The 13118-nt window shown below is 38.1% G+C and overlaps 1 protein-coding gene across 8 annotated transcripts in view; it reads right to left on the reverse strand.

Annotated features, from left to right (window-relative positions):
• The window catches only part of LOC126161681 (L-gulonolactone oxidase-like), a 137429-nt gene that overhangs the window by 82793 nt on the left and 41518 nt on the right, over window positions 1–13118 (reverse strand). For 4 of the 8 annotated variants that reach the window (XM_049917693.1, XM_049917688.1, XM_049917690.1 and 1 more), the window contains 2 exons: window positions 11049–11119; window positions 982–1026 (listed from right to left, as the gene is read on the reverse strand). The gene's annotated coding sequence lies outside the window, so the exon portion shown is untranslated. The remainder of the gene's footprint in view (window positions 1–981; window positions 1027–11048; window positions 11120–13118) is intronic. The other 4 variants (XM_049917695.1, XM_049917692.1, XM_049917694.1 and 1 more) reach the window with 1 other exon arrangement.

Raw genomic sequence — 13118 nt, forward strand, 5'->3', positions numbered from 1 at the left:
ATGGAAATTCCATATTTTATGGAGCAAAAGTGAGAAAATCCACTATCATGCACAATAGTGTAATATTGTGCACTAAAGGCAGAGAAAAGTGATTAATTCACAGAATTAAAGCGTAAAATATCTCATATTAAGTATAACAAATCAAAATAAGAAATATGCATGAATTTACTTTTTTTAGGGCTAAAATATGCATGAGAAAACACTGATGCTGCCTATTCCAATAACATTCCCCCAACCTCACTCCCTCCCCCCTAGAGCCAGCTTCAGTTCAGCTACTACCCCTCTCATACTTTTCACACTCCACAAAAGGTCTTCTGCATATATTGCAGGACTAACCCTCCTAGAAGAAATGTTATTGCAGGCATTTGGATTAGCCACAACCTAGCAGGTGTTTCCAGAATGAATCTTTAACTCTGTAAAGAAATGTGCGCTTTTTTGAAACATCCTGGCAGATTAAAATGTGTGCCAGACCAAGACTCAAGACAGAAACTTGTATTTCACAGGAACTGCTCTTACTGCCTGGCTATGCAGCCAAAGCTCATAACCCACCTTCATCACTTCACTTCTGCCAGTATCCATCTCTTAATTTCTACATGTACCTAAATCATTTCTCCCAGAGTGCTTCAACATCAACATCATCATCATCATCATCATCATCATCACCACCACCACCACCACCACCACCACCATCATGTAGAGGTGTGTGTAGCTTAATTAGGAATGCATTAGTAATTCCTCCTCACCACTGACTAAAACTAAAGTGCAAACTCATGTGTCATCAAACTATGCAGCATAAAAAAGCTGTGCCTCCACAAGATATGCAGACATAAATTTGTGTAGCGTGCAAAGCGAAGTGAAAATTTTAAAATCAAATACAAGATTAGTTCTATAGTCACAGCCACAACAACTACCCATATCACAGTGTCACATGCTACGCATGTAATAAGCTTGGTCATATAGCTGCTAGTTCAGCCACCTCACCTTGGTGCGGCAACATACTTCACAGCATTAGACCAGCACAAACAGCTGCAAACAAAACAAGACAACTGATGAACCTATTGGCTGAAATGGATTTCTAAGTGGATAACGGAGCATCCCGGTCCACAATCTACATATTCATATATCAACTCATCTTAAGAGACCACAAAATGATTTGCAGAACCGTAAAGTAACTATACTTGCTGTAAAAACAAAACCATAGTTTAAGAAAGCTACAAAGACGAAGGGAGACCAACAACATTTTTCGTAGTTCTTTCGCTAGTAGCATCTAACATTTATGGGTTGGACACTTTTACTGTCCTTGTTTTACAGAAACTATATTTCAATTCATGTTACTTTCTACAGTATTCCATTTAGTGACTTGGATTCACTAAAGTGGAGGCATCACACTGATAAGCTGATTAATCTGAATTTAATTTGAGATTGCATTTCTATGAAGCTTAATGTAATTTTTTAAACAATGGAAATTCTAGGTTTTTTAGTTTTTCCAGGACAGCCCAATGCCAATTTCCATGAAGGAAGTAATTTCAGATGTACTTAATCAGTTACAGAGCTCAGGTGTAGAGTAATCACCATGGCAGAGCATAAGTAATCATGGTAGACTACCATCACTGCTGCCTATGAACCCCAGTCAGCCAATGTCTGCACCACTAACTTTCAGTAACACACAATATCACAGCCATAAAGATTTCTCACCTCAGTCCCTAGAAAATATGTACTATCTTTGTCCACACCATGGGCCCACACCACTGAAATTTTGGGATGGCTTCCAAGATAATTTGATTATATTACTCAAGAATTTATCAAGACTATTTTCACTTCTCTTGTAACATTTCATCTCTTCTTCAATTCTTTTTTCTCTCCCTATCTCCACAAATTCAAGTCTGACAAGGTCTGCCTTTGAACACAACGTTCTGTTTTTGGGATCAGGAGCAACCCACGTAAACGGGAGCAGCTCATAAGACTTTTGATACTGTGTTGCCCTTGTATGTGATTTTGACATTTTTGAGATTTCAACATCCCCAAAGCAAAACATTATTGTAAAAAAATTGCTGGTGCGAGCTTGTTCAAAGCCATACTACTGTTTTGCCCCGTTCATTCTCTTTTCAATTACTGTTGGGTATACAATGTTATCAACTGTGGTTATCAAGCTTGCATTGTTTTACTTGACGGTCTGCACAGTTAAGCGATATTACATGACGCACCTAATGTGTACAAGTCAGGTGTAGACGGTTTGCCACATAGCAGCGAATTGGGTGAAGCTGCGATTCGAGCAGACGGTTTATCCACCGGGGAAAAATAGGAACATTTCGATTCTGCCACGAATCTGCACATGTATAGTGGAAGAAGAGTATGCACACATTTGCAAAACACAGCATTTCGAGCAGGCTTTCTGCTTGTTATTGCTTTCATGTGTGTTTGGAAGATGAGAAATAGATGAGCTCTTGAGGACTCTTTGGCTATTGCGCAAAATATTCTACACATTCTTCATTGAGCAATTTTTTATTAATACAGTAATAAAACAAATGAGTATTCTCTTTTTTTATTGTTGTTGACAAAAGCTGTTCATATAATGATAGCTCCTTATTGTAGAAACGGAACGAAACAAAGAATTATAAGCTTGCTTACAGAGGCATACAGCAAGGAAAGGTGTCTATGTGGTCCTCTAGATATGCTGTGCCATAATACAAAGTCTCACATGGTAAATTCTGAGTTTATGTTTTACATAAATGTGCATCTAATTTTACTTTAGATGTGTATGTATCGCCTTAATTGGTGAAAGGACCACATTTATTTGATTTGATTGCATCTTGTGTATTACTTCAGCACGCCAAGAAGGGCAGTGTTGCGAGAATAGCCACAAGAGTCAGAGTAGCTGTGCCAGCTATGACCAGTGAGGGCTGTAAACGTCATTTTGCATCTTCGCAGTCGCACTGTTATGAAACAGTGTCCCTCATTACTCTGTCACTTGTGCACATCCCGTCATGTACCACTGACAAGCCACATCCATTCTGATGAAGTTCCTACACTCCTGTGGATCTTTGAACTTTGACTCCTCTGTCAACAGGAGGGTATATGCCCTACCTTCACCCATTCTTTCCAGCGAGTGTCGAACCCAATTCCTGCACCTGGCATTATGTTGTTGTTCTGTACTTCACGTAATGAGTACGGCAACCACTATGATAGTAAATGCTGCATAGATAACTACATTCTCCGTGTCTTAAATGCTGTGATACTTAAACACAGATAATCATTTACTTATACCAATATGACATAAAGTGAACACAGTGTCCATAATTCTGCATAATCATAATGTAATTTCATTATAGCTGCACAATTTAAGAGTAACTGCTTAATAAATACAAAGTTATATCTCCCAAAAGTTTCAACATGAGTAAATAGCAACGTTACAAAAATATCAGCTTTCACACTCAATGATGTAACTGATATAAACAAGCCTGTGGTTCCAAATGTGTTTGCTTGGGGCGCTGGTGCAGACTTGCATGTGTTAGGTGTGTCATGTAATATGGGCTTTACAGATTTTCTTTAATTATGTTGTGAAGGGGCTCTCTACCTCCATTCAATTGCTTAAAAGTGAAAGTACTACCAAGCACACAAAGGCATTTGAAGGAAAGTGTTTATTTTATTTTATTTTATTTTATTTTATTTTAGCCCCTGTACTTCATTCCGCTCGGAAGTACTGCACAGCAACATGCTCCAACAGTGTATGGCATTGTAGTAAATAGCCATTACTGAGTTAACAGTCACTTGTTTCAACTTGACCCATGCAGGTGCGTGAGCGGAGAAATGATGAAGAAGAAGCTACTTCTGACTCATCCATTTCTATTAAGACATCAACACAGAGCAAACAGGAGAGTATATTAAAAGAAAGGTGAATAATTACGTTATACTGTTTGGCCACTTCAAGTTGACGATTTGCGTGGTGGCTGTTGGGAACGGCCTTGTCCCCGCATTAAGACTGCCGAGGATAGAGGAGTGGTGAGGGGAAGGCAGCGTCGACTGCATGCTGACACCATTACTCGCATTTTGTGCTTAACACTAAATCAGCGGTGGCACTCGCAAAAATATTTCCGCTTAAATGAGATCTGAAATGGATTGTAAATCACTCACTATGCTGACATATCCATGCACGGGAGTTTTACCCACAACTTATGTATTATTTATTTATCAAAAATAATGAAAAATTCAAGTAGATGAACATAAAACTTACAACACTTTGAACTGTCAGTCAGAAACTGATTTTTGGAATCTGTTCTGCAGATGGCATTAATGAAACACATTCCAGCAGTAATGTTAACAAAGTGCAAATGACTCTGCCAAAACAATTGTCAAAATCATGTATCTAATTCGAGGTCATCATCATCATCGCCTGAGGGCGTGATGATGACAACTTCACTGATGGCCATTTCCATTACTCCATCTCGTGTCCAATACTCTTGCTCCAGCTGCCTCACTTTCCCGCAGTAACGATGCCAGTCCTGTGCAGTAAATGAAAGGAATGCAGATTTACAAGATTCTGCAGTCTTTCCTTTGACCTGTCACCTATGACATTGTTCTCTCTGAAATTGCATTTTACTTTGGCCCATGCCAATTCTATGGGATTTAGATCGCAGTTGTATGGCGGTAGGTAAGCGGACTATTCTGTGGTCTCTCCTCTCAGTGGTTTTATCCACAATGTACATCTCAGCTGGTTTGTTTTCCTTTAGTTTAGTTAACAGTTCGGCCATTCTCATTGCGACGTCACAGATGTGTCTTGCAGCCACTCTAGCATAGTAATTCTGCAATTGTATTTATTATGCACTATGTCGAACTCCCTGCTGTAGTATCCACATTATCCATCACAATTACAGAATTAGGTGACTATTAGGAACCACCATATCTGCAAACCACTTTTCAAAATTAGCTGAGTTCATTTGTCTATGATAATCATCCACAGTTGACTTTGCCCAGAACACGAGGTATGATTGCTTGACATATCCATTCTTGGATCCCAAGCTAGCAATAACCATGCAGCAACACATGTGAATCCGTCTGCTTGCCAGCATTTGCTAAGAGTCATGTTGTTATCCATCACAGACTTGTCCAAGCAGAACACCTAACTAGAACCTTGCCTGATTTTTTTCATCTGTACCATGAAACTAAAATGCCAATACACATTGTCAGGACACTCCAACAATACAGTTATGCACTCAGCACCAAAAAAACCCCATTGATTTCAAAACTTTAGTGAGGGGAGTACATCTCCATCTGCATCCAATCTTCTCCCACAAAACTGGCAAAAGCTTCCACGAACTAGGCACAATTCGCTTGATGTTGTAGAACTCCTCCAAGGTGTTTCAGATGACCCGCCTATTGAAATCATCTGTCTCGTGTATATGACCTCAGTGTGCCTCATCCTAAGTGATAGAAAGCATATTTATCAGATAGTTGAACAGCATTGAATGTATGTCAAAAGTAAAAATTCAGTGCAACTACACGCACACTGCTGTTCAACACTTCACACAAGGAATGCTGGGAGTGGAGGAATAGGAGACTCCTGTATTTTCACTACCATCCCGTCATGCAATGCATAAAAACTATGGTACACCTACAATAATCCTCTTTATGCGCAACAGAGCTTGCTTTAGGAATAATATGGTACATATTATTAAAAAATGGAACACACCTCTCTAAGTAACTGTGACCTTATAAGCACTTATTTCAAATTTTTGAAAATATTGGAAATTAAATGTAACGAGCAGTTACCTTTTCTTTTCAGGGGTACTAGGTGATTTGCCTGGATGAGATCTGGAAAACCCCCTCAGCCATGTAAAACTGGAGACGCTCTTTGCTGTGTACATGGCAGCTCTTAATTGAGACTGCATACATGGATGGAGTAGGTCTTTCTTTTCCTTCTCTGCATCACAACACTCTAATATATTCTCCATCATTTTCCATTCACCACTGCGAAACACTGTTTTTCTTTTCCTCTTGGGAGTCAACAGTGCACCAGAAGAACACTGTTGCATGAGCCAGGGATGGTCTTTCGACTCATTTTATAAGGTAAAGACATGCGAACTCAACAGAACACAAGAGCAACACAACAAACAACAGTAAATAATGCTGCAGTACTATTGTAGCTACTTCTGCAACTTCCCTGAAGTGGAAACACTCCAACCACCCCCCCCCCCCCCCCCAACCCCCACATCATACCTGTTAACGTTGGCTATTTCGGTCAACTTCAAAAAGTTGTCTCCGCAAGTTAGTGAAAACAGTTTCTTGCATGAAACATCCCGGTAGATTAAAAGTATACGCCAGACCAGGTTCAAGGTTCTGAGTCACCTGTCCGGCACACAATATTAACCTGCCAGGAAGTTTGAAATCAGTGCCCATTCTGCTGCAGGATGAAAATTCATTCTAGTTTTTTTGAATCTTGCTGCAAGTACTTGGCAAATTTTCAGTTCTTGTAAGTTTTTTTTGTCAAACTTGTAGAAGTTGTGTGTGTTCAGTACTAGTGCGAAAATACTAGTGTCCACAAGGAGAATAGCACAAAGCCAGATGGGTCAAAACAAATGTGCTTTTGGGACCCTTAAAAACATATAACTGGCACCATCAGCCAAGCAAGTGTGAAATGAGTTTACCAGTGAATTTGGTTCACCAGAAGGGAAAGTACACTGGCAGTATAGATGTATTTAATTTTTTGCTGTTTTTAATGTTACTACCAATACTATCAACATAAATGCATTATGTTTGTAATAAAAGTAATCAATATTGCTTGCAAAAATCGAACAGTAATTAAAAGGCAGTCTTTTGGTGGAACAGCTCACCACATTTTTGTTTCCTTCTATCCAGTATTTCATTATACAACAGACAAGAGATGTTTGAACATTTCGTTCTTCCTCTTCCTTTATTTTTGCATTTTGTCAAAATTTTTATTCATTAATAATAATAATAATAATAATAATAATAATAATAATGCAACAAGAGTGGCGACAGTTCTTGTTTTTAAGCATGATAGCATTTCTGCAAGTTCTTAAAGCAAGTTTCTGAAATTAACTTGCCCCAGCGACTTGAAGAAGTAAACTTGAGTAAATTTTGTTCTAATGAAAACATCTTAGCAAGTGCTTGCAAAAGTTACTTGCTAGTGGACACAAGTCTTCCAATGCGTTCAGTAATATTTCGTGTCTATCTGTGGGCAGATTGACGTTGGCAGCACTCGGAGACAAATGAATATCTTTCAACTAGTACTGATTTTCTATGCTTCTGGCAACACTAGCAAAATCGTCAACTTACTGTGGCCAAACAGTAATAATAATTGTATAAATGCTGCAAAGCAAGACACAATTACAAATGTCTAAAATGCCATTCATCTTCTCCTATTTGAATAATTGTGTTACAACAGCCATGATTTAATTTAATAACTACTCAATGTTATCAAGGGAATACTGCAGATTACCCCATGGTAAAACTGATGGCTAGCTTTAACTTGTTCATTCATAATATTATGCCATTCTGTCAGCGTCAAGCAGTCTTTCAGCCCCATAGATCTGTTTGATACATATCGGTAGATGTCATTACTCTCCGTGATTATGACATCTTGTTTTTGACTGCTGCCAACTACTACAATTTAAAAGTTAATACAACAGTTGTTACAACAGGCTTAACATAATTTTGGGCATTGCACTAAACTGAATATGAACGTCTCTATAAAACGCTTTAACAAAACTTATTACTTCTGTGTTTTTCTGCCATAATAGCTCATCTATACTTTATTCCAGACTTCGAAGCAATGAATTCTCCCATCTGTCCCCACCTGTCACATGGTAGCACCAATCAGCTTCCTCAGATCCCCATTCCATGCAACAGATCGATGATTATAAATCAGTTACAAATCATTGTGTAAACACTGGATCAGCAATGGGTATTGTGTGTATAACACATAGATTTCTATTTGAATTATCACAGATGGTTTAAACTGATAACATATCCATTTGGGTATGGTACCATAATTTTTTTTTTAACAAATCAAAGTTTTTAAATAAAATAATTTTGAAAATTCCCATCTTCTGACAGGTTTTCATGATTTCCAGGTTCACTGAACTCCTGCTTTAATACTAATACAATGTTCAGGCAGTGACATTACACTTCAGCTTTGCATATGAGCATGAGACTATAACTGTCATTATGTTTGGAAGTTTATGATGGTGCATGTTCTAACATATGGTTGCTGTGGTTGGACACACCTTCCATTTCCTCAAACTAGTCTTTCCTCTTATACCAGGTGTACGAGGTCTGTTCAATAAAGAATGATCATAAATTTTTTTTTTTTATTTCTGACAACATACCTTTACTCATCCTCAAAATTTTGATGGTGCTTCTCAAAGTAGACTTCCATGAATGTGATGCACTTGTCCCAGAATTTCTGCCAATCTTCAAATACATGCTGGAAACCATTTTTTGATAGGTCCTTCAAAATTGCCTCCGCAGCCTTCACCGCTGCTTCTGATGATTGATAATGCCGCCCATGAAGGCGTTTCTTCATGTTAGGAAATAGAAAAAAGTCACATGGCGCTAAATCAGGACTATGGGGAGGGTGGGGATGCACTTCACGTTGATTTTTGTATTATATTCAGCAACAACATTAGCAATATGCTGCCGTGCATTATCATGGTGCAGCATCCAGCCAGCTTCACAGAAATGTGATCTTTTGTGCCTGATATGGACTTGAAATGTTTTCAGGACATCCCTGTAGTGTTGTCCAGTTACTGATGTGTGTGCAGGTACAACACGCTGATAAACCATTCCCTGAATATCAAAGAATAAGATGACCATAACTTCCCCAGCAGAAGCAACCACTTTTGCTTTTTTGGGGTTGGTGATGAAGGAGATCTCCACACTGAGCTTTGCTGTTTGCTCTCAGGATCAAAATGATGTAACCAAGTTTCATCAGCAATGTCCTTTCATTCGGGAATCAACAGTCTTGGAACCCATCGCGCACAAAGATGTGTCATGTGTAATTTTTCTGTCACCAACATGTGGGTGGCACCCAATGAAATGTTCAGTATTTCAGAAAATGATCTTAAGGTAATTCGTCAAATCTCTCTCACAATGACAGCAGCAGTGTTGATGTTTTCTTCTGTAAGAGCAGTAACTGTAGCACTGGGTCCACCTTCCTTTGAAATCGATTGTCTCCCCTCTTTAAATATTTTAAACCACCTTCAAGCTGTGCTGTAGGGAAGAAAAGACTCTCCACAGGCCTCCTGTAACATTTTATAGGTCTCAGCTGAAGATTTGTTGAGCCAAAAGCAGAATTTCAAAGCCACATATTATTCCTCACGTGTTACCTTCATTGCAGCGGTAGGCGACCTTGTTTGAAACTGATAAATAATATTTTATTTAAAATAATCTCCATTGCTATTTATACATTTCTCCCATTGCAAAAAAACATTTCTTCTTTTTAAGCAAACTAGACAGAGAGCCACTTTCATACATTTTCATATGAACTGAAGCATTGTTCAGCGAGTGTGTGTCCCTGTGATGTGAACAGATGATAATAGGATGGAGCAAGTCTGAAGAATAAGCCGCATGCCTAGTATTTCCCAACTGAACACCTCGATCGTTTCCCTGACCCATTTTGCTGTGTGTGATGGGGCGTTATCATGGAACAATATGACTTTGTGTTGCTTTTTTCATATTCCAGTCGTTTTTCACGTAATGCCCAATTTAAATCGATCATTTGCTGTTGGCAGCAATCAGTGTTAACAGTTTCACCAGCTTTTAGCAGCTCATGATAGAGGACACCCTTCTGATCCCACCAAACACAGAGCACTATCTTTCTTCCAAAGCGATTTGGTCTTGCAGTGGAGATCAATGGTTTGCCTGTATTTACCCATGACTTACGATGCTTAGGATTCTCAAAATATATCCATTTTTCATCACCTGTCACTATTCAATGGAGAAACGACTTTCTTTTGTATCTGGCGAGCAACATTTCACAAGTGGTCTTTCGATTTGCTTGCTTTTTACCATTCACTTCATGCAGAACACATTTTCTCACTTTCTGCACCTTTCCCATAGCTTTCAACTGAAGAGAAACGGCTTTCTGCATCACATTCAATTGTTCCATGAATTCTTGTTGAGTTTGAGTATCATCTTCATCCAATAATGCCCACAATTAATTGTCTTCGAGCTCTTTTGGTGGTTTCCTGCACTCTTCATTTCTCAGATCAAAATCGCCACTTTTAAATTTTTTGAACCACTTGAAACACTGTGTTTTCCCAAGAGCATGTTCGTTGAAAGCTTTTACAAGCATTCAATGTGATTCCTCAGCAGTTTTCTTCAAATTATAATAGAAAACCAATGCTGTCTGCAAATTGTAGTACATAGACACAAAACTCAACATGCTTACGGGTTTTAAACACATACCAATGTATTGAACTTGGGTTACTGTGTGCTGACATTCGTCATCACCCGTTACAGGAATCAGATGGTGCTACAGGCGCAGTCTCACAGAGCCTACACTGATGGCTAGCACCGTCTATAGGGAAACTCCAGTTTCATACTTCTACACCTGGTAAATTATGTAGTAGAAATTGTATACAACCCATAGATATCATTCAATACACAAAGAAGTATATACACAGGAAACAAGATGTCATCAAACTAGTGACAGACTAGAAAGGTGGAGTAATCTTCAGCTTGTCAAGCAGAAACTGTAAACCAAAGTTAACTTTGTACTTCCTCGGCCCAATGACGGCAAAAGACTAACTTTTTTTTACTTTTCTGTTGTCATAATCTGTTATGTTAATTAATCTGTTAAATACAATCATTTTATTAAATTTTAATGAAGTCTGATCTTTTAATTTAGGGCATTAATTTCCAATTTTTAATTACATGCAAGTACTTGCAGATACCATACTTATACTAAATCCACAATGAACCATTATCCTCAATAGTGAAATAACCAGCCATACTGTTGCCAGGCCCACAAATTCCAGTGTCTTAAATGCCTATTAATCTAATTAATCTACAAAATTAATTCTACTTACTGGTTCAATCTCCTTGGTTTTGAAAGGTTCTTCACTTTTCAAATAGATCTAGTGTAACTTTCTTGTGGTTCCTACAATAAATAAGATGCGAGGGGTAAGTGAGGTACAGTAAGTGAGGTACAAAAAACTATTTTCATGTAGGAGATGAATAAAATGAGTGAAATGAATAACTAACAACAATTTTTTAAGAAAAATGAAAATTTTATTCACTACAGATTAGACGACGGAGTAGGGCTTAAAATATACAGCAAATAACAATATAAGCCTTCATTCTTTCAGAACTATGAGAGTAAATTATTGAATAATGACACAAAAAGGATTAAATTACCCTTTTAGCCGTGTTGATACAATATTACTATACTTCACAGTTTTAATTTCCCTTTTCTTCCTCTTCTTCTTCTTTGACTTTTCCTACTAGAGGTTAGTCATTTTCTTCTTCCAGTAGTCTTGGTTACTTCAGTCGTAAACTGTTAACCCCTTCTCATCCATCACTTGATCATTATATAACTTTCATGACAAATGTGTCTGTCCCTTGCAGTTCTCCTCAGGGCCCACATCACTACCATCTTGGGCCACCTGTCACTGCGAATTCTTTTAAAATGCTGAAACAATTGAAGACCTCCCTTCTCCAGTCTGTTCGTTATGGACTCTGTCACTTACATTTTTTCCCCATATTTTAGATGTTTTGATCTCATTTATGTGGGCAACCTGCAAGCAACCTCTCATAATATCTAATTGCATTATTCCAACCTTGTCACTCCTTTTATTCGTAAAAGGCCACATTTTTGGCTATAAGTAACTATATTCTCAATAATACTACAGAATATGCTGTTTTTGGTCTGTTGAGTAATACTATTGTTCAAATGAGTCCATGTAGGGACTTCATCACTCAGTTACCCATCACTACTTTGGTCGGCAATATCTTTGTCACAGGTACTTTTGTTGCATATAACAAAACCTAAATATTTAATTTTTCAATTTTATAATTCTTTCATCTTCAAGAACTAAATTAATTCCTTGTTCACAAAAGACATATGTACTTGGTCTTATCAAAATTAATGTTTTGACCCCAAGCAGGAATAACTGCCATTTAGGAAACTGTAGATTGCTACTTACTGTAAAGATAACACGCTAAGTTGCAGACAGGCACAAGTAATAGACACACATTAGCTTTCGGCCACAATCTTCATTGGAAAACGAGAAACACATGCCATTCATTCAGACAAGCAAGCACACCTCATGCACACGACCGCCAAACTCCGGCTGCTCAGGCTCAAGTTGCCTGAGTGGATGGCCAGGTGTGCCTCAGCTGTGCTTGCTTGTGTGAATGAATAGTGTGTGTTGCTCTTTTTCTGATGAAGGCTGTGTCTGAAAGCTTATGTGTCTCTTTTAATTGTACCTGTCTGCAACTTGGCATGTTATCTTTACAATAATTAGCAATCTATCTTTTCCTACATTGTTGTTAATTTTTAGACTCCACCTTGCGTATTCCTTCTGCAATTTATCCAGTAAGTGTTCCATTTCTTGTCTGCGGTTTGCAAAAATTATTTGGTAATCTGCAAAAAGTAATGAATGCATTCTTTCCTGTCCAATTCATATATCCATCCCTGAACAATTTTTATACCATGGTTGAAGCTCTTGGTGTATGTATATATTAAAAAATAATTAGGATAGACTGCAACATTACTTAAGGCCTTTGGTGGTTTTACAGTTTTCTTATTCTGTTTCTCTTTTCCTTCTGTCTCTTTGTACTTCTTATAACTATAGTAATCCATTTACCCTGTACTTTCAGTTTCTTCATGCCAGGTGTAATCTCAGTTCATGGGATACTATCATATGCTTTTTACAAATCTACAAAACTCACATCCATTGCCCTGTTACTAGCTCTGTTCTGTTCAACTGCTAATGTAAGTGTGTGAATGTATCCAAACATCAGCCACCAGCCCTAAAGCCACTTTGTTCCTCTGAGAGCTTTCTTATATTCTGTTCAGTCTTTTCCTTATGGATACTAGAGTACAGTTTTGCTAAGGCTATTTCACTAATTCCCACTAATTCCCCTGTAATATGAGC

This window comes from Schistocerca cancellata, chromosome 2 (genome assembly GCF_023864275.1).
Source record: "Schistocerca cancellata isolate TAMUIC-IGC-003103 chromosome 2, iqSchCanc2.1, whole genome shotgun sequence".
In the NCBI taxonomy this organism is placed as follows: domain Eukaryota; kingdom Metazoa; phylum Arthropoda; class Insecta; order Orthoptera; family Acrididae; genus Schistocerca; species Schistocerca cancellata.